We start from the raw sequence: 27,137 nt of genomic DNA on the forward strand, positions 1-27,137 counted from the left end.
TAACTCTAGTCCTGTTACCTATTTACTCCTTTTTCTAGTTCCTCTGGATTATGATTTCAATCCTAATTTGAAGTTATTCATCCTCCCTTAAAAGAACTGTGAGTCGTGGGCCCTTTGTCTTCTAACTTGGTCCTCTTCTGATCATACTGCATAATTCCCGTTCATCTTTGCTCACTCCATGCCAACATGCAGTGGGAAAATGAACTCAGACCATCCTGTGGATCTGGTGCTTGCTAATACCACTCCGGCTCTAAAATCAACTTTCTGAACGTGAGGCCTAGGACAACTGGCAAGGATTAACCTCAACCACAAACAGAACCCCTGTCCTTCATCTACCCAAATTCTTTTTCCTGGTTTGTAGACTGTATAGCATACATCCTAATGGAAACAACACCTCAAAACCCTGGCCCAAAACTTTTATACAAACATCCAGAGTGTTCTACCCACAAAATGATGGCCTAGATCCATTATATGCTCTGAGGAGGCTGGGTTAAAAGAGGAGACAGGGCTGGAGAGGAGAAGAGGAGAGAGAAAACGCAAATTTCATATAAGCCACTGCTTATTTAAAAATTGATAGGAACTAATTAAATTAATAAAATTTTATTGAACTTTAAAACAAAAAATCAATTCTTTAAAAATCCCCCTTTAACGAAATCCAAAACCAATGAAATTCTTTTTTAAATTAAATGGGATGGTAGTCATTGCACTCCTTTGGAATTCTAAATATAACTTCCAGGTTAAGAATTTTCTACAACTTCAAGTACATAAATCATGTTTGCCTATTTAAAACCAAAACAAAATCTTAATATGTAATATAAATACTTTCTTTGCCTTTTAATGAAGCTGTTAAAGTTTCATTTCACTCTTTGTCCAGTGGTATACTAGTAGATATTTTGTAACTAGCCTTGGTCAGGGGCGGGTACACATGCTGACTTGTGACTTCTACCAGTTTCTATGATGTAAATACCCCAGCATGGCTCATGGCTCCAAGTTACTAAAGTGACAGATGACAATGAATGCAGAGTTAGGAAGAAATTGCACAATATGTTCTCATGAGCTGGTTTGAGCTGGTTCTGGGACACCACTGAGTTTTTCTCTGTAAGTCTGAATCTCAAGTACCGTCCATCTAGAATATTACCAACAGGATAGCAACAACATGCACCTCATTCTCAACTGTTCTGCATGTGCGAGATACATAACAAGGGATCCCTGGATGGCTCAGCGGTTGAGTCCCAGCCTTCAGCCCAGGGCATGATCTTGGAGTCCTGGGATCAAGTCCCACATGGGCTCCCTGCATGGAGCTTGCTTCTTTCTCTGCCTATGTCTCTGCCTCTCCCTGTGTGCCTCTCATGAATAAATAAAATCTATGTTTAAAAAAATAAGAGAGAGATACATAACAAATGCTTCCTGACAATGGCAGTGGTGGTCACTGTGTTGACCCAAACAATATACTTAGGTATAGAGTATTGTTAGTTAAAAACAAAACAAAACAAAACAAACCCCCCCCCAAATTCTGGTTTATTGAGGTCTACTAAAATATGTATTTGTCTTTATGTGGAATCAATCCATCCACTTTTCCTTTACATTTTTCTTTTGCTTTCAAAATCCAATGAGTGCTTACAATTGCTACACATCAAATGAAGTGAGTTCCTTTTCTTCCCTTCCACTATCCTCCCTACGCATAACTATTAAATAACTCAAAATACCTGCCAACTTTGTTTAATCCCATAAAAGATGGTAGAACTTCAATGAGTCTTCTCTTGTTGATTTTATGCCTCATTTCTAGACAAAATCCCCGGGAGTGCTGGCTGAATATGTATGATCTTAGTTAGCTACACCAGGCCAGGAAATGGAAAGGAAGGATGGATATAAGCAACAGTAAGAGGGGAGGGCACTCACATTTTCAGAGTCCACTATGACTTATCTTTAATTTTTTAATTGGACAGCCTGAGGTGTGACTTCATTATACAGCTACCAGCACACTGCTAATGCATGCTGGGGGTAAGATTCAAATGCAGTTTTCTCTGACCGCCCAGCCACTGACTTCTCCACAATGCCATACTGACCTGTAAAAGTAATCTAGAGAATACTTCATCTACGTTGTTGAGTTTTCCCCTAGAAATTCCATCTCTAAGGCTCTATTCTTGCATCTTGTAACCTACTTTACTCCTATGCCTTGTTGCCAGTATCTGAGAGGACAGAAAGCAAGTGCATGGTCTCCCTTCACTCATCCAAAGACTCCATCTACCTCTATATAAGAACTAGGAAACCTCTCCAAACCAAGAAGGGATAGAACTTCCTCTATTGCAGAGTCAAGACATATTCTAACAGATCTTGCCTCAATTGGGTAGCTGTCTCTCTCGCGTAGTCTGGGTCTTCCCTCAGGAAGCCAGCACACCAGCCTGAGAAAACTGGTCTCTTCCTACTTCCCTGGCACATGCCTGTGTATATAGAACGGCTGAGGCTCTTTGGCAAATCTGCCCACAGCTCCTATATTTGCCCAGGTCTGGCAGCTGGATATGACCCCACAAAAATCCAAAGGATCCTAGCATTTGATGATATTCTATAACATGCTGACACTTGAATTCCATAGGGTCACAGTTACCTAGCAATTACCCATGTGTTTTAGTCCTAGCATAAAATCATATCTGTGGTATCAAAGCCCACATAAAAATATAAGGTAAAATAGTAAGGCAAAATATATCCCAGGTCAGGTCATGCCACCTCTCTGCTCAAAACCCTATAATAAAAGAGAAAATCTTTTACAGTAGTCTATGTAGCAGATTTTATTTTCTAAGATGGCCACAATAACATCTCCTGCCCTACATGTTCTTCTGAAACCTTGCTGCTCCCCATGAGGAGGTGGAGTTCTTGTCTCCTCCTCTCGAAATCAGGTGGTAGTTGCCTGGATCAACACAGTGTGATGCCAGTGACACTGTTTGACTTTGGAGGCTAGGTCATACAAACACCATGCCTTTCTATCCTGTTCTCTGAGACACTTTCATTTGGGGCCCAGTTGCCACCCCAGGAGAAAGTCCTAGCTGCCCAAAGGGAGGCACACATTTTTGCTGAGCTTTCAGGCAACACCCAGCATCAACTTAGCAGCCATGTATCAGAATCATCTTGAAATCTCCAGCACCCTACCCAGCCACTCCAGCTGATGCAACATGCAGCAGCAATGAGCCATCCTTGCCGAGCTCTGCCCAAACTATAGATCCACAAGGAACTAGATGTTGTTCTAAACCACAAAGTGTGGGGTGGTTTGCTACACAGAAAATGATAACTAAAACAGACTACACAGCTCTATATGAACTGGCCTCCCATTTGCTCTGTGATTCCTTCTTGGCCATTCTACTTCCATTATACTCTATTCTCAGTACTCTCTACTTCCACAAACATGGAAAGCATGAATGGAAGACCATTCCTTCATTTCTTCTAATGATGTTTTATAGTTTTCTTAGTAGAAATCTTATACATCTTTTGTCAGATTTTTCCCCCTAATATTTAATGTATGTGATTCTATTGCTAATGCATCCTGGTTATCCTCATTTTCTAATTATTTGTTGCTGGTATATAGAAGTATAATTGTTTTTTGCAAATTGACTTTATATTTAGCAACCTTGCTTAATTCACTTATTAGTTCTTATAGTTTATAGACTCTTCTAGATTTCTACTTTCCAATAATGTCTGCTAATGATAATTGTGTTTCTTCCTTTCTTATCCTTATATTTTAAAATTTCTTTTCCTTTCCTTACTGAACTGGCTGGGACATGCAATGTGACATTAAAAAGATCTGACAAGGGACCCCTGGGTGGCTCAGCAGTTGAGCATCTGCCTTTGGCTGAGGGTGGGATCCTGGATTCCCAGGATCGAGTCCCACATCGGGCTCTTTGCATGGAGCCTGCTTTCCCTCTGCCTATGTCTCTGTCTCTCTCTCTATCTCTCTCATGAATAAATAAATAAAATCTTTAAAAAATAAAATAAAAAAATAAAAAGATCTGACAATAGTAAGCATTCTTGTTTGGCTCCCGATCTCAAGGGAAAGCTTTAAATATTTCACTACTCACTATGATATTTGGTGTAGTCTTTTTCTTTCTTTCTTTCTTTCTTTCTTTCTTTCTTTCTTTCTTTCTTTCTTTCTTTTTTTTTTTTTTTTTTTTTGTAGATATTCTTTACTAAATAAAGAAGGCTTGTCCTCAGGTCAACTTAACAAGCATTTAATCACCCATTGTATCAGTCACTATCCTGGGCAAGAGGAGAATTTTTAATTCTCATTTTGAATGAGACACTATCCTCACTCTAAGAAATTCACCATGTTGGATGTAAAATAGGCAAATGCCATATATGGTGGCAGGGTTGGGGGAATAGGAAAAACAACTCACTCTGTCCAGGGGAGCTAGTGAAGGTTCTCAGAACACAAAACATTACAGGAAGGGCTCAACAGATAAGATAAATGAGATAGTTAATAAGAATGATGTACAAGGGCTACTCCCTAACAAATTCTCTTCTGGGTTTATCTATACATGTGGATGTCCTTTTATAGAGCCAAAAGATTACTCTAAATTACTGTGCATGTGACATCTAGATAAATCTAATATTCTTAAGTATTCTTAAAGGAAGTTGTAATTGAAAGAATACAGAATCTCTTTGTAAATATTTTCAGGGACAGTTCCCGAGTTCTATGTATTTAGGCTTCCCAAGAATGTTCAATGAGGCAAAATGCTGAAAAATGGATTATGCTTTCTATCCCACAAACACATTGTTACCTCTCTTCCATTTTTTTACTGACTGTATTTGCAAATAATACCACAGGCAAAGAAGTAAAGTTGGCTTAGAGCAAGTTACACAGTATGTGGTTTATAAGTACTTACTTTATGTAATCATGATACATATTAAGTGTTAAATAAATATGTGTTGATTTGGCTTGGCCTAGCTATGTGTGTAGCATACCAAAGAAAACAGTCTGTTCAGAATTACACTACCTTGGGCCAAAGGCTGGCCCAAAAGACCAGATACAATGGGGTCTTTGAGTTTTAATGTTTTAATTTTTTTCTTTTTAAAAGAAAAAAGTATCTGAGAGTAAAAATAAGTAATATTACAGAGTTAGTTTTATAAGAGGAATCATCAAACTAATATAATATATCATAGTGCTCTTTTATCTGAAGTATCTCTAACACCTTGAGTTTTGCAAATAGACTGAAAACTAAAAAGTCACATACACATCTGCTGGTGACTTACCTCCTCCAGGAAAATAACAAGGTGAATGTTCATGTCCAAACATCTGGATTGGTTCTGAAAGTAGAGAATAAAAGAAAGGTGGAGCCAGATCTGGAATGTCAAATCCTGAGGTCTTTTGGCCTGAGGAGGACTGGAAGTATAGTTGGTGCCCCATCCATACACCTTTGGGATTTATATTTGCAGTGCCTGCCAGCCAGGCTACCAGGCCAGTATTTGCCTCTCTTTGCTTGACAGCTTTCCCTGCAAATTGAAGCCCAATCTGTCCCAAGTGCTAAAGTGTTAATGTTCCCAGTCAAGGCACTAAACAATGACTCTTGGGAGTCTGTGTATTAACCTCAGGTGGAATTCTAAGCAGAGTTCTATTCTGGTTCTCAGATTTGCCCTGTAGGAGTAAGATCCTTACCCACAGAGGTAATTTGTGGTTTTATTTTCCCATCTCTCTACCAATGCTCCCTAGAATCACTTCAGGATAAGCTATTTCATTTGGGTTCCTGTCTCAGGGTCAGCTTCTGGGGAAATTCCCACTAACATAGATTATATTTGACTCAAACAAAGGACATCAATATACATTCCTCACTATTTTGTAAGAAGATAGTGGCACACCATCCCCTGCAAATCATACACTTTCTAATGGAGCTCACACATTCTATTGGAGGGTCATGGAGGACTTAAAGCAATTATCAGGACAAGTCAAGTCAAAGCAACTGTCAACTAAAATTGTGGCTCATTGGAGCACGAGCATCGTTTTTTTGCTTGACTTAATTGCATAATTGCCTTGGTTCTCAGCTTAGTGTGTGCAGACCTGGAGAAGAACAATTAATGACCTAACATGAGGGGGGACCCATCTCTGTGGCTTCTGGCCAAGAGGGAGATGCATCAGTGTCAAAGACAGCTATCTTCAGAGACTCTCTCAGGGGGAGAAATTTCTCTTTCAATTATGACCACCTAAAAATCATGATGAAAATTGCTTTTTATGAAATCAAGCCATGGAAATTAAACTTTTGGGAAAAATGGTTAAATTTTAGACTTGGAGTCCTCTGCTACACTGGAGAATTTTTCAGAGGATATCAAACATAACTACTAGATTCCATAAGAGTCTTGCTTCTGACACCTCAGTATACTCGGTGAACATTTCTGTGTGTAAGTAATGTGGCTTTCAGAAGAGAGTCATGTTTAAGTTCAATATCCATTCCTGTTATAGAGGAATCATGTAACAAATGAGACTCTAGTCTTAGGCATTTGTTCAAATGAGAATATTATGCAGAAAAAAATCCCAAATAATTAGTGAATGCAAGTTTCAGAATAGTCCCTTAATCCAGGAGCAGAGTGACTTGCCCCTAAGGATGAGATTCAATCATAACACAGGAAGAGTAAAAGACCAACAAACAGCAATGGAAAGCCAGCATTGTGTTTGTTTCTTTTTGTAATTGCTAGATCTCTCTGACACGCTGAAGAGTGGATTTAATGTGTTTATTGTCTCTACTTTTAAGCATATCTAACTGGACTTCACAGGAAAACAAAAACAAACACCTTTTCCTCCCATTAGTCACCATTATTCTATTTGAATATGACTAAGATCTATCAATATACATTGATGAATGTGGCTTAACTCTAATGACTCTGATATTATTTCTAGTAAAACCTCTTCACTGAAAGACAAAGGCAAACATAACCTCCCTCAGAAGCAGAACCTGATGGTATCAGATGTCTAGCACCAGGAATTTCTGTTTTGTTTTAAGAACAATGAATTAGCACCTCTTCCTGTATGTAGGAGGCTTTTGCTCAAATGCATGTGGCTCAAAAGCCCTCATAAAGAGTTTATCTGGGGGATGACCAGGGAGGTGGTCTTACCCAGAATGAGGTCAGGTTCAGAAAATGTGCAAACTGGACAATCCACATTAAATTTCTTACAGTTTCTTAATTGTTTTGTGCCTGTGTTTGCCTTGGGGTTTGTGTCTGTTCTTCTCTTTGCCTGGAACACTTGTTGGTCCAGGGTCCCCCTACATCCCTACCCACTGCCACCACCACCACCACCACCACCCCGGCCCCTGCAACATGCGCTCATTTTCATTCTGCTGGGGTTGGCATTTCAGGTCTGTAGAAACAGAGTTTTCTGGAGGGATACTGTTTGTGTGCTTTCTGAACCATTGCTATGTAAATCTTCACCTCACTTCTGCTCGGTTGGTTGTATGCCCATCAGCTCACAGCTTGAGCTCCTCCCTCCTGCCTGGGTACACAGTGACCTCCTCTTCAACTGGGCCTTAAGACAGTGTCTCCTAATGTACCCAAGACCAGCTTCTAAGTCTGCAGCTTGCTGCTTGGGGCCTCTGCCCACATCGGCTCCTTGGCTTCACGTGTCCCTCTGCTGCAGCATGTTCTAGATGTTCCCAGTGCCCCTTCAAGCCCTGAGGATCAGGAAAGGGGGGAATCCTATGCTTGTTCTGCATGCATTTGCTATGTGATCATGGGTAATTAACTTCCCCTGCCTGGGTCTTCTTTCACTCATCTGCAAACAAAACAAAACAAAACCAAAACCCTAAAAGTATGAGCAAACTTATTCTTAAAGGCCAGAGAGTAAATACTTTAGATGCTGAAGAGCCAGATGGTCCCTGTCACAACTACTGAATTTTGACATCATAGCACAAGAGCTGTCATAAATACGTAAGAAAATGGGAGTGTCTTTGTTCCATTAAAACTTCATTTACAAAAACAAGGGGCAAGCTGGAGTTGGCCCATGAGCTCTAGTTTACTGGTCCTTGGTTGAGATGATTTGTCTGATTCCTCCTCCAAAATGCCCTGAAGCCACCTCGCTCCCACCAATATAATTGAGTAGTTCCTTCTTAGCTCCTGTTCTTTTCTTCCCAAACACAACTGCAAGTAAAAACAAAAGTAAACATACATCTTTCCCAGCAGACTATAAATTCCATGTGCACAGTGATGATGTCTGTTTTTTCACCAGAGTATACCAAGATTATTGCAAAGTGTGTAACACAAGTAATCTCTCAAAACAAACAAAAAGTAAATGAATAAATATGAGTGTCTGCTCAACCTTTATGAAAACAACCTTCTCTGAGAGAAGACCAGAGATAACCCCCCTCCACTTAAATACATGTTCCCCGCTACTCTCTCCTGATAAATAGTACGTTTTCCATCTTTTTCCTGGAGGTTGGAATGGATTTGTACTGAAGTATGCATAAATGGTTTCTCCTTTTCCCTGAGTGGGAAGGACTTCATGGCAGTGCTTCTCAAATTGCAATGAGCACACCGAACACCTGGGACCTTGTTTAAATGCAGGTTCCGGTTTAGGGTGAGTCAGAGTCCTGAGACTTCATTTCTAGAGGCTCCCTGGTGAGATGGATGCAACTGGTCCATGGACCACAGTTTGAGTTGTAAGGCTTTAGGGAACTTCTGCCCTGAGCACTTTTCCTTCATGTTAGTACCTAATGAGGAGAATTTGGGACTTACCCCAGATATCCTTCCCAGACAGGTTTATTTTGCTTTTCTTTTTAAAACCTGAAAATGACTAAGTTTTCTCGGCCTATGGCACAGAGATTAAAGACACCATAAGAAGTGGAAGTTACTTTCTGTGCAAGAAGGATAAGGATCACACTCCATGTCTATCTTGTTAATCAGAGGAAAAAAGTGAAGAGAAGGGAAGGTGGCAGAGCACACTCAGATTTTATCTCTGTGCCACAGGGATCCCCGGACACTGATGGGAACCAAGGAAGGATGGCTAGGCAGATGGCACATCAAAGCACACGACAATGCCCTTCTCATGGCCGATGGTCCAGGAAAAGGTATGCGCTTGTGTGAGAATTATGTTGGTTTTAAGAAGAAATGCTTCTTCTTAACTCATGATATTTCCTTCCACTTGAAATGAATTTGGTTAGCATATCACTTCCTCCTCTTTCTGCCCCAGAAGAGAAGGGAGTGGCTTATAGGATATTAAAGTCAGATAGAATAACCTGAATAGGTTGGCCCAGCCCCTCCCTATTTCTCTTAAGCTCAGAGACCTGTTGAAGTACGAGGTCTGTTTCACATCTCCATCCTCTCAACCTTCCCTGGCAAGTCCCACACTTGGGAAGCCATCCCCTCCCAGCACAGCCTATAATCCAGTGGATGTAATTCCTGGTGCAGTCTTCAGACCCACTTGGCTTTCAAACCAGACCCTAGAATAAAGGTGAATCTGTAGTTCTTATCTACTACTCCTTCATCTTCTTTTTCAATTTGTTTAGACTCAGGCTCAGGAATACAAACCAATCCTTCACTGTGGTTCTTCAAACCAAGTGTCACACTTTGGCTTGTTCAAATTTTTATGTGGAGAACGCTTATAAACTGGTTCTATAGCACTGATAATCTTAAAATTGGCAGCCACAGTATGGGTGCTAAGGCCAACGCAAGTGGTTCATCTTACACAAACCCAAACATGAGTGTGTGGAAAAGAGAAGTGCAGGCACATGTAGAAGAACCACTTAGTGAGTACTCTGAACAATGATAAGGAGTAAGGCAGAAAGGGCTGTGCCACATAACTGGGCTCTCTCAGTTTTCGTCCTGGCTCTGCTACTTACCAGTTCCATGATCTTGAGAAAGTCACTTCACCTCTCTGAACCATAGTTGCTTCTTCCATGAAACGTGGATAACAATGCTCACTGGGTAATTAGAGAAAGCAGAGTCACATACCCACGAAAGATCTTTGGGTACCATGAAACTCTGAATGATGACTGTTATATTAATATGTATAAAAAATGATTTCAAATCTCTGATGTTCACATACAGAGTTCCATATCCATTAGAGAATTTGTTCATAGGTGTGCATCCGGAGAATCATGCAGATCACACGGTATTAGTTGGTCTTTACGAACTGTGACAGTTTTAATCCAAACTCTAACTTTATAAATAAAAGAGCAGAAGCAATTGGCCCAATATCACATGTGAGTTAGTGGCAGATTCATGAGTACATCTTGACCAGCAAATTAGGACTCTGGGTGACCATTCCATAATATCCAGTATGGTTTTAGAGATTCAATCTACTACATACGATTAGCCCAACCTCAGAGAATGGTATAGGCTCACACCTCCTCACTTTAACATGACTATTAGTTGGGAGTTATTTTTAGTGACACTTTGTAGAAACCCAATTTAAAGCGATTAAAGCAAAATTAAAGGGAGGGTCTTATATACCAAAAATTTCAATATATTTCTGAGACCATATGGCTAGATCAGGGTCCTGTGTTCATTTTTGTTTTCTTCTGCGATTGCTTCATTCCCAGGCAGATTTTCTCCAACCACCAGGAAAGAAGCTCACATAGTTCTTTCTGGCTCAGGAGTTCCAATAATTTGTCTGCCCTACTTGTGTTATAAATTTATTCCTGACACTATTGGTGTGGCCAGGAGGATGGAATCCTGTTGTTAGCAAGACTTAGATATGGTACCAACTCCTGGGGTGGAGTCATGTAGTAAATTTTTTAAAAACCATATAGACTAGCCAGGATTATTATGGAAGGGGGAAGTATTAGTCAACAAGAGTGAGTGATGCTATAAAAACACTATAATGTGCCCCCTTTAACATTCCTCATTAAATAATTAGCCATCTTGATGCTTTGCTTATCATGTTAGTTTCCTACTGCTGTGTAACAAATCCCCACAAACTTCACTGCTTCAACAAAATACATTCAGTAGTTCACAGTTCTGAAGGTCAGAAGTCCAATGTGGCATGGCTAAGTTCTCTACCCAGAATCTCACAAGGCTGAAATCAAAGCATGAGCCAGGCTGAACTCTTATCTAAGGGCTCTAGGGAAGAACATGCTTTTGTCATGGAACATGGCTCCCTCCATCTTCAAAGCCAGAGATAGTGCAGCAAATCCTTTTTGTTCCTTGAATTTTTCTGACTTCCTTTCCTGCTACCAACTGAAGAAGAAAAGTGGTAATCTCCCTATTTTAAGGCCAACTGATTAGTAACCTTAATTACATCTTAATTACAAAATCCCTTTTGCCATGTAATATAATATAATCACAGGAGTAACAACATCATGTTCATTTTCCTGGGGATTAGGCAATTGGGAGGACTCAAAGAAAATATTCTTTGATTATTTTGCCTGCCCCACTTTCCTTGGGCTCTGCACCCCAATCCTGGATGTCAGCCTGATTCTTTAGACCTACAGTTATTTACCTGGCTCTGGAAATGACCTCCTCCAGTTGCTGTGGCTGGAAGCCATCTACTGACTACACACCCCCAACCTGGTGAAGTAGCATCCATTCCCACACCCTACCTGCAATATCCCACATTCTGCTCTCTTCCTCAGGCCTTACTTATGAGAAAGGAAGAATTGGAAGGACCTTTCGGCCCATTTCTGCTTTATAGCACTCTCCAAGTGCCAAGGTATAATCTGAATCCTCTCATCCAAACCGCTCCCCCACTCCACCTTCCAGGATAGGAAAGATATCTCCCCTGTTGTAGCTTCCCCAGGTTCTCTTGGGACCTTAGAGGAAATTTATACCTGCTGGGACTTCTCAAAACCACTATGGCCCATCCTTCAGGTTAGGCTAATCTTCAAGGCATCCCAGTTTAATCTCAGCTTCAACAATGCCTCAGAAAAATAAACCATAAATCAAAATGAGTTTCCTTTGGGATGAGTCAGATGAGGCAAGAGTGGAAACCCCATGGACAGAAAACCAGCCTAACTTGTTTTACCATTAGTGGTGACTTGGGCTTTACACATCATTGCTCCTGGAAAGAGAAACGTCTCATTGGAGTGGAGGAGAATCCCAGCCTTCATGCCTGAGTGGAAGGATATTTTCAAAGAGGCTGAGAGAGGAGCTAGGTTTAGCTAGGGAAGTCCAGCTACAGGACAGAAGGCCAGAATGGTGACCAAATTGAAATCAGGCAGAGAAGGACAACCTTCAGGGGTGGACATTTCATCCAGGGGCAATGTCTATAAATCAATTTATAAAAATGTGTGTTGGAAGAGGGTTCTATGATCAAATATTTTGGGGAAAAATGAGGCAAAGAAATTACCTAGATTTTCTGACTGCAGAATTTTTCAGACTTTTGAATATATAATAGGCATTTAGAATCTCCAGTAATAGAAGACAGCAGGGATCAGCAAGCATTTTCTATAAAAGGCCAGTAAATATTTTAGGCATTGTGGGCCACATGGTTTCTATTGTGTAACAACTCAACTCTGTGGTTGTAGCAGCAAAGCAGCCATGGATAATATGCAAGTGAATGGGTGTGGCTGTGTTCTAATAAAACTTTATTTACAAAAACAAGCAAGTATTTGGTCTTCAGGCCATAGTTTGCCAACCCTAAGATAGGATTAACAAATTTACTAAACCACAGAATCCTTCATTCGCTTGTTCAACATGTCAGTTATTTATATGGGATAAAACTAAGAGTCTTGCATGCAGGACACTCTCTGGTTCACTACTACCTCCCTGGCTTCTATAAGGGAACCAACACTTGTTGAACAGGAAATATTGAATTAAATGGTAAAATAAAACAACCCTTTCAGAAGAAAGAGGGTCTCCCAAGGAACATACTGATGACAGCGAACTATTTAAAACAGTGCTTCAGAGCAATAAGAAGCAACTGTGTTTTGGAATAGAAGAAAAGGAGAGGAGTAGAAGGCTGAGGGTGAAGAGGACAAGGAAAGGATACAAAACAGGAAAAAAACAAAATATGATAAGAGGGCAAAGGAGAGAGAAAGGAAGAGGTGGAGGATCAAAAGATCTGTTTCTACCCACAAGAAAATGGCTTTCTGTGCCCCTGGCTGTGCATGAGTGTTGGTGTCCTGAAAGGGAAAACCTTTAATGAGGTGCTGAAAAACCCACTTTGGCATTAATTAACAAGATCACTAGGCTGTCATAATTGCAGAAAGATAAATCATCAAGAGATATTTCCTAACAGAAATGCAGGTCATTACAAAATATTATTTAAAGTCACATTTACATATAAAAAGGATCAAATGGATGTTGTCCCACTTGGCCCCCACCTTCCCTCCCCTCTCCCTTGTGCCTGGTGCAATGCACAGGAATCAGTACAGGGCTCTGGGTATGCCAGGGTCTTTGGAATCTCTGCATATCATGCTCCCAGAGGGGCTCGATGGATGCAGAGCTGTGAGAACTGAAGGGGAATTTTGTAGACAAAAATTTCAGGGCTGCAACACCATGTCCCCACCTGATTCTGTGCCACTTATGCTACTAAATGCTCGAATTCCTCACTTACCTAGGGTCTTCATGAGACCAGTAACCTTATCTAGGTTTTTCTCCCCTCCATTATGTTCTCAACACTCAGTCTGTACTATGACACCCAATAGATGCATATTAAAAATATAGATCAATTCTTCAGGACTCAGCCAAAGAGTTTCCTACTTTGAAAGGTTTTCCCATATATTCCAACCTAAATGAAGGCACTCTCCTCTAAGACACTAAGGGGCATCCCCTACTCCTTTGTATGGTGGCATTTAGAGAAGTAAACCTACAATGGCAAAATAGAGCAAGGGTCAAGCCCTCCCTTCCTCCCATTAGAAACAGAGCTCCTAGAGACAGGACCCTGCTACATTTATTTCCATATCCTTACCTTTAGTACAGACCTACGTATGTAGTACATGTTCACAGCAAGTGCTTCTTGAATGGATATTAATAATCACTATAACCTAGAAAGGCAGGGGCAGAGTACTCAAAAGACAAAATTATGTGGCTATGTCAGAGGAACACAGAAGACAATTGAAACAACTCCCAATAACTGCTGCTAGAATGATTAGAGCAAGAAAAAGTAAGTAACATAGTATTAGTTTAAAACCCACAGTGTGACATAAATATATTGGGCAGGCCCTGGAGTGGCTGCCTGTGGGAGCTAAGCCATGAGCTAGAAGGACAGATCAAGAAAGTGATGTGGCTCAGGGCACTCACTGTGTCTGCAGGACAGTAGTCCTAAAAAAGAGTTCCTTTAAGCTAGAGTGTCCCAAAATAGGCTGCAGGTAACAGACACTGCTTTGGTGGTAAATGGACATTACATAAAAAGGGGAGCCCCTGTGAGGGTTCAGGTTAATTCTAAAACTAATAGATATCTATCCAAGATTAAACAAATAAATTAATTGATGGCAGATGGTGAAAGCCAGTGTCTCACTGTTGGTAAGCAAGGGGGAAAGGCTAAAATAATCCATGTGGTATTGGATTAGAATTAGAGACGTTAGTGTGAACTCATGTTTAGTTTAACATAGATATAAATAGATACTATATGTAGGTAAACAGATATGGATATACAGATACAGATACAGATCTAGAAAGAGATAGTCATATATACAGAGATATGTTGACATACACATATATATTTTCTAGTCTTGTCTTAGTTCTAGGAAAGCCTAGAAGCAATGGCATCCCAGTAGTAATGAGGACATACAACATCCCGATCTCAGTTTCTAAATTCTATTCTCTGATTAAAGAAACCAAGGCTCCTTGGAGAAATGGCTTATTCTAGGTAATGGCTTATTCTAGGACTAGGTAATGTATAAGATGAGCCTGGAGCATCTTCTGGTGCCAGGAGTTTAAAAAGCTCTTAAAAGACAAAACTCTGTATGTATTCCAGAGGAGCACAGAAGCCAACTGATAGGGCTCCCAATAACTACAGCTAGAACAATTTGAGCAAGAAACATAAATAACATAGTATATTGGGTTAAAATCCACAATATAACATAAATATCCATAAGTTCATATTGACATAATATTTAAATAAATGAATGAGTGAACGAGTGAATGAATGAATGAATAAAGGAGAATATACAAATCTTCCATACAGAAGAACTTCAAATAATTTATGTATATACTCTATCCTCAAGGAAGTAGGGCACATTCCTCATCCCCTAAGTTTGGGCTGCATATAGTGACTTCTCCTAAAGAATATAGTATGGGAAGGGAGGGGAAAAGTTACTTTATAGTGGGAAGCCTCAAAAACATTCGGCCAGGTGATCAGGGTCAATATGATTAGGGATGAGACCTGTTGGTAGCATACACTTTCAATATGATAATGATGTGATGAAAGAAAACCTTTATTTCTGGATTCTTCCTCCCAAAACCCATAACTCTAGTCTAATTATGAGAAAAAAACATCAGTCAAATTCCAATTGAGGGTCATGCTACAAAATATCTGAAAGATACACCTCCAAAGCATCAAGGTCATCAAAAACAGAGAGAATCTGAGAAAGTGTCATAGCCAGGAGGAACCTAAGGAGATGCAATGATTTAGCGTAATATGAAAATCTGGATGGGAAAAGGATATTAAATTGAAAACTATGAAAATTAGGTTCAAGTATGGCGATCAGTGAACAATAATGTATCAGTACTTATTCGGGAATGGCAACAAATACCACAGTTGGTACCACACTAACCTCAGCAACCCCTTATGTATTATCTGTGTTATCTGTGAAACTTTTCCAAAGCTAAAATCATTCTAAAACTAAAAGTTTAATACAGTAAACAAAGCCATGAAGAAAATAACAACAGTAAAACACTAAACAAAGGCCCCCTTGTACCCGCCCCCCCGCCGCCCGAGGTAGGACCACTGTTACAATGATAGTTTGCCCCTTGCAGTTGTGCGAACATGCCTCCACATGCTGCCTCACACCCCATCTCTGTAGCTCTAAGCTGACTCTGAATGCAGACCCTGGGTACGCCCCTCACTGATGTTTTCTCGGCTTATCTGTACCACTGATGCAGACATTTCTTTTATAGTTATCCATTGGTGCTTTCAGGTGTAAATCTTTCAGGTGTAAATCTTTCATCAGGCAAGCTCAAAGCCAACACTTTGAAACTTCAAGATACTTAAGAATCACCTGAGGGAGCATGTAAAAATGCAGATTTCTGGGCCCCATCATCTCAGAAATTCTGATTTACTCTGTGGGAAGGGAGTCCAGTTAATCTGCATTTTAAATAACCTCTACGGCTTTTCTGGTTCACACATTCACATGTGCCCTGAGCTAAAGGGCAAGGACTAAGCACCATTACGACTAAGTGTCATTCTTCTGCTTCTCCTCCCACATCCAGCGCGGTGATGCTTCCTAGGTACTACAAGCTTGGCAGAGAGTCGACACTCAATAAATATTTGATAAAAGAATGAACGCATGGATGAACCATCAAGATCAACATTTTGAAAAAGTATCTTTTTGGGATGCCTCGGTGGCTCAGCAGTTGAGCATCTGCCTTTGGCTCAGGGCATGATCCTGGAATCCTGGGATTAAGTCCCTCATCGGGTTTCCTGCATGGAGCCTGCTTCCCCCTCTGCCTATGTCTCTGCCTCTTTAATCTCTCTCTGTGTCTCTCATGAAAAAATAAACAAAATCTTTTTTAAAAAATTAAAAAGTATCTTTTTAGATTTAAGAACTTTGACATTGGGCATCACGCCAAGGGATCCCTCACCATTAGGGCAGCCACAAGCTATGGGACATTAAACAAAAAACAGCATCCATGGGCATTTAAGGCCATTCACTGTGCAGATCATGACTGACGCGCAACACGGTAGAAAAGAGTTTCCTTCTCAAGAGTGAGACGGATTCTTGCTGTTTGTTTTTCTGCGCTACTACCATTTTTAGTTGTTTTTTTTTTTTTTTTCTATTTTGCAGGCTCAATTAAATGGGTTTGCCTTCTAAATCACCAGCTCAATAATTAGTTTGGTTGCATTTGCAGGTAGGAAACTAGGGGCCCTTTCTCCCCCATAGGCAGAAAAACACGTGTGCAATTAACTAATTGCAGACTGGTGCTCATCTGGTATAAATGCTAGAAACACTCACAGACGTACACACACACCTTGATTTCCGGAATAGTCTCTGACCTGGGGACAGGAGAGAGAGGCACAGAGAATAATATGCTCTCAAGAGGTGAGGCGTTTGGGTAGAGAACACCTCCCCTTGCCACAGGGGCTCCTGTAGGGGGTCACTCCTCCGGTGCCCTCAGGAGCACAAGGACACGTGGGAAGGTGGGATGTTCCCCATTCCCAGAATTCTGTTAGAATGGCTGTCATTGTTCAAGTTAGAATATTGCTGGTTAATTGTTGGCTCTGAGAGAAAAATTATGAGCAGGGGAAAGGGTTCTGCATGGATTTAGTGTATTTGAATAATTTAGACCCCCACAGTTCATTTGACAGGATTGTTTTTCTCTCACAGGAGCCTGCTGTTACAAGAATTAAAACTGTCGGGAGTACCAGGGGCTGTGCTAGAGCTTAGTAATGAGGTTTATCAGTCAATAAATGATTTTATACAGCAAATTAAACTGTAAATTTCGTTTGGGTGGTAAATATTTAGAGAATAAAGATATCTAGTTAATGAGGAGGGCTGGATGATTCTTTAAAAAAAAGAGCAAGAAGGAAAAAAGGAATGTCAACCTTTTAAATCTTGAATGTGTCTGGAACTGGATGACAATTTGCTCACTTACAGGTGTCTCTCTCTCTCTCTCTCTCTCTCTCTCTCTCTGTAAATAACAGAGGATGGCTTCATTGTTTGTGTATTTAAGGATGCAATGGAAAATCCTCCCATCGCTGACTTGTGCCTACTGCCTCAATGTGCTAATACCTCCCGCACAGGGTCCTTAGGAACACAGGAAGGAAAAAAATATGCAAACTGCTTACACAGGATCTGGCTCGAGGTTCATCCCTTCTGCCAAGATTTATTTTTAAGTGCAGATACCCTAGAGCTGTGCTGTCCAATATGGCAGCCACTCACCACATGTAGCTATTCAAATTTAAGCTTACATTCATTAAATTAATTGATTAAATAAATTAAAAATTCAGTTTTGTAATTGCACTTATCACATTTCAAGTACTCAGTCACTACATGTGGCTATTGCCTGCTGTATCAGCGCCCACATAGACAGTCCCATCATCGGCACTATTTCAGAATCTGTCAGACAATTTCATGTTTCCTGAGCTGGGGCACCCATAGATCTGGTGTTCCCTGGAATGGTTTAATTGGCACATGATTTTTTGAATTATCATGATTAGGTATCTGTGTATAATTACAAAAAATATTACAACTCAGTTGTCAAATCTGTGGTTTCACACATGTCAATGCTTAGGACAAGGCAGTCGAAGTTAAAATACAACAACAACAATGAGCAAGTCAGTTTAAGAAAATATTAAATAAATTATTATTGGTTGTAATTATTTGCCAAAAATCTTAGAGTAGCATACAAAGGAATGACTGGTATTTGAAAAATACTGAGCCAGGGTGCATGGGTGGCTCAATTGGTTAAGCATCTGCCTTCAGCTCAGGTCATGATCTCAGGGTCCTGGGATCAAGCCCCATGCCAGGCTCCCTGCTCAGCGGGGAGTCTGCTTCTCCTTCTCTCTCTGCTCCTCCCCCTGCTTGTGCTTGCTTGCTCACTCTCTCTCTATCTCAAATAAATAAAATCTTTGAGAGAAAGCAAGCAAGCAAGCAAAACAGTAAGCCAATAGACCCCAAGGGCTAGGAAGTTTAAGAAGAGGTGAAAGAAGAAAAAGAATAGCAGAACCTAGAGAAAGAGAGGTAAGAATGTCTGAGTCCAATTTCTCTAATCTTCCAGTTTTATTCTGGGCTAACCCAGACCATATCATGTGGCCACCTACCAAAGTCATAAATAGTCAATATATGCTCCACAGTTCTGTAAGCTCAGTCTTTATTGCATATCCAGGAAGTTCATTCAATATGAATGCCTGGTATATGTGGGATCTTTAGAACTGGTTTCTAGAAACTCTATGTGTACCCTAAAAGGCCCAAATAAGAGTAGGATTTGCAGATGACCTTGTGGGTCACAAGTCAAGAGGGAAGATCAGGACATTCTGACCTGCACTTCTGGCTTTCCATGTCAACAGTCCAAACCAAATCACCATCAGCTGGGAAGGTTTGTCTCCCCTCCCTCATGTGGCTCATTCCTTGAGCCAACTCCTGTCACCTTCCTGCCCCAATCCACCAGTCACACCACTACTCTCTGATCATAGCACACTCTGGAATCTGGCAGTATGTGACCTTGGTAACCTTGTCTCATAACCTGGTCAAAGAAAATCATGGGAGAGCCAGAAGCACCATGGTATCAGAGTCCCTAAAGAAAAAGATACCATAGTCAATTTGGACCACTGACGGTGAGTTTAATAAAGATTACTGATGAATGGTATGGGTAGGTATAGGTAATCAATCAGGTTTAGAATCTTGGGGCTAGTAGCAAGGGGGCCCCATAACTATTGCTAGGCTCGAATGGACAAGGGAGAAGGTGAAGGGTATGGTACCTCGAAGGAGAGGATCATCTGGCAGGAACTGTGATCTCAATTTATTGAAAGGTATTACAAGCTCCTGAAGACCTACAGAAAGGGAGCAGGGTATAGAAAGGTGGAGAATGTCTTTCAGGGGCCAAGGGAAGTGACTAGCACAGTCCTTCTGTTTGTCCAGGTTGAATAAGCCTCATCTTCTTCCAGCGTTGCTAGAGACGTTTGGAAGGCCAGGAGGCACATGCTCCGTATTTGCCCCACAGTCCCCCTCCTAGGGTTTATCCTCACAAATGATCTCCCAGCTCTAAGGCATCACTCACAGTTCAACCTTCTGGAAACACCTTCCTATCCTATCTGAAAGGCGGCCTGCCCAGCTCCTTCAGAGCTTGGTCACTAGACTTGGGAGGTCAAGGCTTTCACTTCTGGTCTAAACACTCACACTTCAGTGTAACTCCTTCCCTGAGTTCTCTGGAAGGAAGACTTGAAGGCCATGTACAATTTTAAATTATTTCAATAGAAAGTAAGAGGAAACCTCATCTCAAATTTGCTTGAACAATAAAGATATCTGTTAGGTCACGTAACCAGAAGTACAGAGGTTCTTCAAACGTCACGTTGTGGCTCTGTCTCTTCACTCTGTCCCTCCCTCTGTGTTGGCTCTACCCACAGGCTTACAGCAACATGGCTTCAATACTTCTTGGCCTATCTGCATACAATAATGTCCAGAAGACTAAAAGGACTCATTTTAAAATAGCACTGTCCAATAGAATGTAGGCCACATATCTAATTTTAAATGGTCTAATAGTCATATTAAAAAGGTAAAAAGATCTAGTACTTCCACCTACTGGGTATCTACCCAAAGGAAACAAAAACACTAATTTCAAAAGATATGTGCACCATGTTTATTGCAGTATTACTTATAATAGTCAAGATATAGAAGCAGCCCAAGTGTCCATTAATTGATGAATGGATAAAGAAGATAAATGTATGTATACACACACACACACACACACACGAATGGAATATTACTTAGTGATAAAAAAAATGAAATCTTGCCATTTGCAACAACATACATGAATCTAGAGGGTGTAATGCTCAGTGAAATAAGTCAGCCAGAGAAAGACAAATACCATACAATTTCACTCAGGATCGAGTCCCGCGTCCGGCTCCTTGCATGGAGCCTGCTTCTCCCTCTGCCTGTGTCTCTGCCTCTCTCTCTCTCTCTCTCGAATAAATAAATAAAACAGAAAAATCTTTAAAAATTTTTAAGATATAAAACAAATGAACAAAGAGAAAAGAGACAAACACACACAAAAAAACCAGACTCTTAACTTTAGAAAACAAACTGATGGATGCCAGAGGGAAGGTAGGTAGGGGGATGGGGGAAATTGGGGATGGAGATTAAAGAGTACACTTATCATGATGAGCACCGAGAAATGTATAGAATTGTTGAATTATTGTACACCTGAAAATAATATAACACTATATGTTAATTATGCTTGAATTTAAAAAATATATTTCAAAAAAGTTAAAAAGAAACAGGTGAAATTAAACTTATCAAAATATATTTTCTTTAAACCAAAATATGCAAAATACTAGCATTTCAATATGAAACCAATAGTAAAAGTATCAATAAGAAATTTTGCATCCTTTTTTCATACTAAGTCTTTGAGACCTGGTATCTATGTGGGCTTACCATATGTCAAGTGCTCAGTAGCCACATGTGACTGGTGGCTATCTTATTATATAGCACAGCTCTAGAAACTTTGCCCTGAAGGATAAGGAATCCCCCAGAAAACTGCTTCTTGTATCCACAGGCCCAATGGGGTACTACATCCTTCCCAGAACAATCACTGACAGGGGAGACCATTTTCTTACAACTAACCCAGCTCACGTTTGAGCCTATGGATAGAGTAATTTTCCCCTGAGGCACAAGAGCTATTCAATGAAGATGAGAAACATAAAACATAAATCAAAAATCTAAAAAAAAAAAGAAAGAAAGTTTCCTATTGGTAGGAGTTACATTGGATCCAGGGTAACCCACCGACAATGTCCACAAGAGACTGGCTCCTCTGTTGTGGTGCTTCACTGACTCCTGGCTGGAGGGCCCATTCTATCCTTGATTTAAATTCCTGTCCTCTAAAGACAGAGATCTGGGAGGGCTGGGGGAAGTTTTTCCCCTCAGTGGGTGCTAGAAAGCTGACGGGGATGTAACAGATCTTGCCGTCCAACTCTACAGAGATTGATTTAAGAGCCGTTTGCCTCATGGGGCTGATTGGGCCTTTTTGGGTGGAAAACTGCTTTGTCAAATAAACCTTATCCGCTGTTTAAGCAACTTCTATGCCCTTAGTATCCAAAGGATACTCCAAATGGAAACTCAAGTGCTTTCTTCTGGGGATGAGAGAGGCTACAAAGTATTAAGAGTCTGAGCATAATGTCGAAATAGTGAAGGTTACCAATAATTAAACACGCACTAGGTACTTTACATGTGTCACTTCATTTAATTTCTTAAAGAAAGTAATGAGTAAAAAAAAAAAAAGTAATGAGTAAAAGAATACAAATGGGTTTCTGTTGTTCATTAGATCAATGGAAGTTACTAAATTCCATTTTCTTACTTTCACTTCCATGAGACAAATTCTTGGAGAGTCACATCAGCAGATCATGGAATTTGGGATGATTCTCTGAGCATTGCTATGGCAAGGACTTGATGTTCATGAAATAGGACAGAGGCATAAAGCCTGAGCCTGAGTCCAGGGCAGTGCTGAGTTTCAGTTAAGATCATGACCCTGAAAACATATGATTCCTAGGGTGGTTACTGTCCCTCTGTGTTCCCTCTGTCTGGCCAGGTCAGGGGAGGAGCAGGCACAAATTAAATATGTCTGGAGTGTAACTGAAGCTCAGGTTTTTATCCTGACCATTTTAAAAGCATGAACTCTGCTTTCAGCAAGCCCGGGTTCTAGTTAGCAATCCATCACTTTCTGATTATATGATCTTGGACAAACAGCACAGTATCTCTAAACCTCAGTGTCCATCTAGGATGGAGATAATGGCCTCCTGATGCTTTTAAGGTTTGGAGTAAGTGAGGTCTGCGGGTCAAGCTGAATTTGTCATCTAGCAAGAGCTCGGTAACTGTCAGCTATTACCAAAAACAATCTTCGCCATCATGGCCCCAAGAACAAGGCCAATGAAGCCATGGCCATTGAACTGGATACAAAATACTTTACTCCAAAACCAATACTTGTGCTGTGAACCATTCATTCCTTTGTTGAACGTGGCATCTGTTAAACAGCTTTGAATAATTTTTTTTAAACCTTATTTTGTCTGAGAACATCTGTGTCCATCTGGACATGCTCCTCTCTAGCATTTCACTTTTAAGTCTGATGTAACTATCAGATGTTCTTGTACAGATTCTGGGACAGATCTGAGTATTATTGAACAGACATCAATTCTACTGATGGCATGAGGCATGTCAATCTCAGCAGGAAAAGTGACAGCTTCCTTATCACCAAAACCAGCAAGCTTCCTGATTCATTTGCTGGTATTGTCAATAACAGTTCATGGCAGACTTGAATATGAACATATTGTTCCCACCTAATTCTTCCCTGTTGAGTCTCTTCTCCCCAAAAAAGGACTGAATCTCCCCCTTTCTGCAGCAATTCCTCACATTTTAGGTGTTATTTGTCCTAAGTGCCCCTAATAGATAAATTCTTCCCGTAAGCCTGAATTTAGGCAGAGTGCTGCCTCTTTGCTTGAGTTTGTGCAGTGTTTATTTTTTATTCAGGAAGAGTTGAACTCAGAACATCTCCCCTTTATAGCAGGTCCTGGGAAACAGCTTTAGGTATTACTTGCAACTGGATAAGTATTCGAGACTAGGCTTTCTATAGGTGGTTGAGTAGAGAACGACTATATTAATCTGCTTCCTAAGATCTGTTAAGTCTTTTTCTGTTGCTTTTATATAGTTTGATTATAGATTTTGACATAGTCCTGTCCTCTCTCTTCTTACATATTTTCTTTCTTTCTTTCTTTCTTTCTTTCTTTCTTTCTTTCTTTCTTTCTTTTTCTTGAAAATGGATCAGATCCACATGATAAATCTCTATTCCATGTTTTCACACAATGAGAATATTGGTTTTGCTTTGTTTTATTTTGGATTTTTGGTTTTGCTTTTCTATTTTTTTTTTTTTTTTTTTTTTTTTTACAACAGAGACTTTAAGTTTCTCAATGAAGACTTAAAAATCATTTTGTAGATTGAGGTGAACTATAATGGGCTCTGTCATATATTTTCTCAGTGAAGTAAAACTTTGAAAACCACCCTGTGACACATTATTGTTTAAGCTAAGAATGACTCTTTTGGCTCTTGATAATGAAACCCTGCTTTGCCAGTAATTTCAGGTCTACTACCTATTCAAAAACTATTCAAAAGCTATCAATCACCTATTCAAAAAAAAATCACTTTTTTCCTAGTGACTCTATCCTTATGGATTCCTGGTCATGAAACCAGAGGTTAGCCATGTCCCCTCCAGCATTTTTAGGGAGTGCCTTTTCTTTCGTTACATACTAAGCATGCCATTGACCTGTCAACCCTGAAGTAAATGGGCTGTGGTCTATGTCATAATGATGGTCCCCTCCGTGATTAAGAAAGAAAGACAAAAGAAGATTGAAAAAAGAAAAGAAAGAAAAAAGAGACAGAAAGACTGGTATTTGGAGATGACTATGCCAAATTTCGGCTGAAAGAGATACTGGGTGTGGTCCATGAAGAGAGCCTCTGTGTTAAATCTAAGGTATGACAAAGAGTGTCTCTCCAAAAATAAAGTTTTTAAAGTTGCATTTTCTTGTCTACAAAATTACAAATTATTTTGTAGCCTTAATAAGCATTTTCAGATCTCTTCCCACCCATGTCACAAGCCTTTATCTGAGAACATCTCCCCCAAAACATACATGAAGGAGCCTCTAAAACCACATGGTAGAAAGTGAAGTCCCCATGACCCCTCACAGTAGCCACATCTGTTTGGACCAAAAGTGGTCACTTTTCTCAGAAACACTTGGTGGCCAGCTGGACCAGTCATATTTTCCTTCTTGGAAATATGGCATCAGGACATAGAAATACAGGTCTTCAGACATGACCGTTGAGAGCATAAAGCTTATCATGGTATGGCTATGTTTGGACCACATGCAAAGAAGTGAAGAAACCTGGCTTGCAATAAATGAAAGAGAAGAAGGACAAGAGCAAGAGGAGAGACACCTGTATAGAATTAGACACAAAAGCTGATAGGACCAGAGAAAGGGACTTCTTGCTTCTGCAGACTATGTTCCTAGCACTAGTGAGGCTTGCTCACACTTCATCTCCTCAGCTTCCATAAGACTCTACTCTGTATCTTTTTTTTTTTTTAACTATCTTCTGCTTTTGCTTAAGCTATCCTTTACCACTGAATATCATAAGACATAAGATTAAAGGAGACAGGTGGGATCCCTGGGTGGCTCAGCGGTTTAGCGTCTGCCTTTGGCCCAGGGCGCGATCCTGGAGTCGTGGGATCGTGTCCCACATCGGGCTCCCAGCATGGAGCCTGCTTCTCCCTCCTCCTGTGTCTCTGCCACTCTCTCTCTCTATGTCTATCATAAATAAATCTTAAATAAATAAATAAATAAATAAATAAATAAATAAATAAGACAGGTATCTAACCTGCCTAGTATAGTGAATGACTCAGATTTAACCAAAATTTTGTTTCCTTTTCCATGTACAGGCTGACATGCAACATGGCCAAGACAAACAGGGTTTGTCTTGTGGAAAATGTTATAGCAATGTGAGTTCAAATGGGATGATATTATCAATAGGTTTCTAGGTTGCTGGTGTAGTTTAGACCAGAAAGAATAAAGGTTTGACTCAGCTTCTGTCATTTTAACTTCAGAGTGTGTGTGTGTGTGTGTGTGTGTGTGTGTGTGTACATGTATGCTGACACATTGAAAACAATGTTTTCATAATCATAACTGCCCATGCAATCATTGGTTCAAACTGTTGGGCTTTCCCTCTCATCTATGATTCATGCAAATAACTCTTCCTCATTTTCCTTTTTCTCCTCCTCCTCCTCCATCTCTTCCTGCCTTCCATGGTCCTATAAGAGCTCAAAGGAAATAATGACTCATTCTGGCTCTGTTAGTGGCAGACAGTAGGGACCACTGGAACTGGATCATCCAGGATGACGAAATGATCACATGGGGATGAGGAAATTGAAGAAAATATGCATTTCACAGACATGATTTCATATATTGAAAAAGCATGGCAGCTTGTCACCAGACAAACTAAAGCTAGATCTTGTGAGGCCTTAATAGTTACACTAAAGGGTATGGGTTTTAATTCAAAAGCAAAAGGTCACTTTTGAGCTGATGAAATAGCAAATCCCTCCCACATGAATCAGATGCTATCCTCTAGATTATAGTGAGCATTCTTGTGACAGCCAGACTCCTAAGATAGCCTCTAGTGAAGCTTGCCTCCCATGTTGAATCTGGGCTGCTCCTCCCTCACTTTCACCAATAGAATGTGGCAGAAGTAGCTTTTTGCTTGGCAGGTTTCACTTTGGGGCTTTTGCAAGCTCCAAGCTACCATGTAAGATCAGGATATGAGAGGACTTCTTGAACTGAAGTATGGTTAAAATGTGATTTATTTGGATCTGTGATCTGCAACATTAAAGTGACAGTATTGCTTGAGTCATGAGATGGCTAGGGACATGTGTGGACTGGTGTCCCTGTGCCCTGCAGAGGTAGCTGGTGGTGCAAAGATGGCCTGTCCCTTGATTGGTTGTGACTGGGACCCTCAAACTATGTGGAAAAGGATTCTGAGGTGCAACTGGAGCGTAAAAGCACTGAGATTGATTAGTGATGTCTGCTACAGGCAGGGAATAAAAAATGCCTGTTCCCATGTGACTTGTCATCTCAAGAGATGAGGGTACTTCCCTTGGGCCTCCTTGATGCTTAAAAGGCACACTATAGGGGGTAGAGTGAAGAGTTCTGATCAACCAGCTGACTCTCCCTCAACAGAGCAAGTTTCCAAGTGAGAAGAAGAGGGTGCAGCCATCTGAAGGCAAAGACTCTCCCTCCATCTCAACACCAGGGTGCCCCCAGCCCCCAGCAGCTATCTGGCTCTGGTCCAGCAAGTGTGAGAGATGTTCACTCTGCACATTGTCCCCAGATAGCTGTGTCAAGTGTGATACTGAAGGGTTGACACTGAGCCAGCCTAGAAACTCAAGAAACTCATCAGCACCCATGGCTCAGAAAACTCCCCGGCCTTGGCCCCTTTGGAGACAGTAGAGCTGCTGCAGCTAACAACCTGTGACAAAAAGCGGCCAGCACAGCCGTTCACAGCAAACAGCACACGCTCCTTCCTGGGGCTCACTGGCCCTGCCTGTGCGCTGTTTGCTTTCTAACACCAAGATGAAAATGCATGCACATGACTCCAGGTGAAGAGCTCAAAGCTTTTTTCAACACACACGCTAAACACATTGGCCTGAGCGTTTTTTGTTATTTGGTTGGGTTTGTTGTTTTGCATTTTCTTCACAAAGCTTTCAACAAGGTGTAAAACAAGACGTTTGTAAAACAACCAAACCCGAGTGGCATGGCTGTCTGCCTTCATTATTTCAACTCTAAGATTGACAGTAAAAGGCAGAATGTTTCAATAAAATAAAAG

The 27,137-nt window shown here is 40.6% G+C and overlaps 1 long non-coding RNA gene across 17 annotated transcripts in view; it reads right to left on the reverse strand.

Moving 5' to 3' along the window:
• The window catches only part of LOC140629701 (uncharacterized), an 802,104-nt gene that overhangs the window by 449,090 nt on the left and 325,877 nt on the right, over positions 1–27,137 (reverse strand). For 13 of the 17 annotated variants that reach the window (XR_012027527.1, XR_012027528.1, XR_012027546.1 and 10 more), the window contains one exon: positions 5,239–5,292. This is a non-coding gene — a long non-coding RNA (uncharacterized lncRNA). Of the gene's footprint in view, positions 1–5,238; positions 5,293–9,806; positions 9,888–17,037; positions 17,223–27,137 lie in introns of those variants that run through there. The other 4 variants (XR_012027508.1, XR_012027509.1, XR_012027551.1 and 1 more) reach the window with 3 other exon arrangements.

The sequence above is a fragment of the Canis lupus genome, chromosome 3, assembly GCF_048164855.1.
Source record: "Canis lupus baileyi chromosome 3, mCanLup2.hap1, whole genome shotgun sequence".
Lineage (NCBI taxonomy): Eukaryota > Metazoa > Chordata > Mammalia > Carnivora > Canidae > Canis > Canis lupus.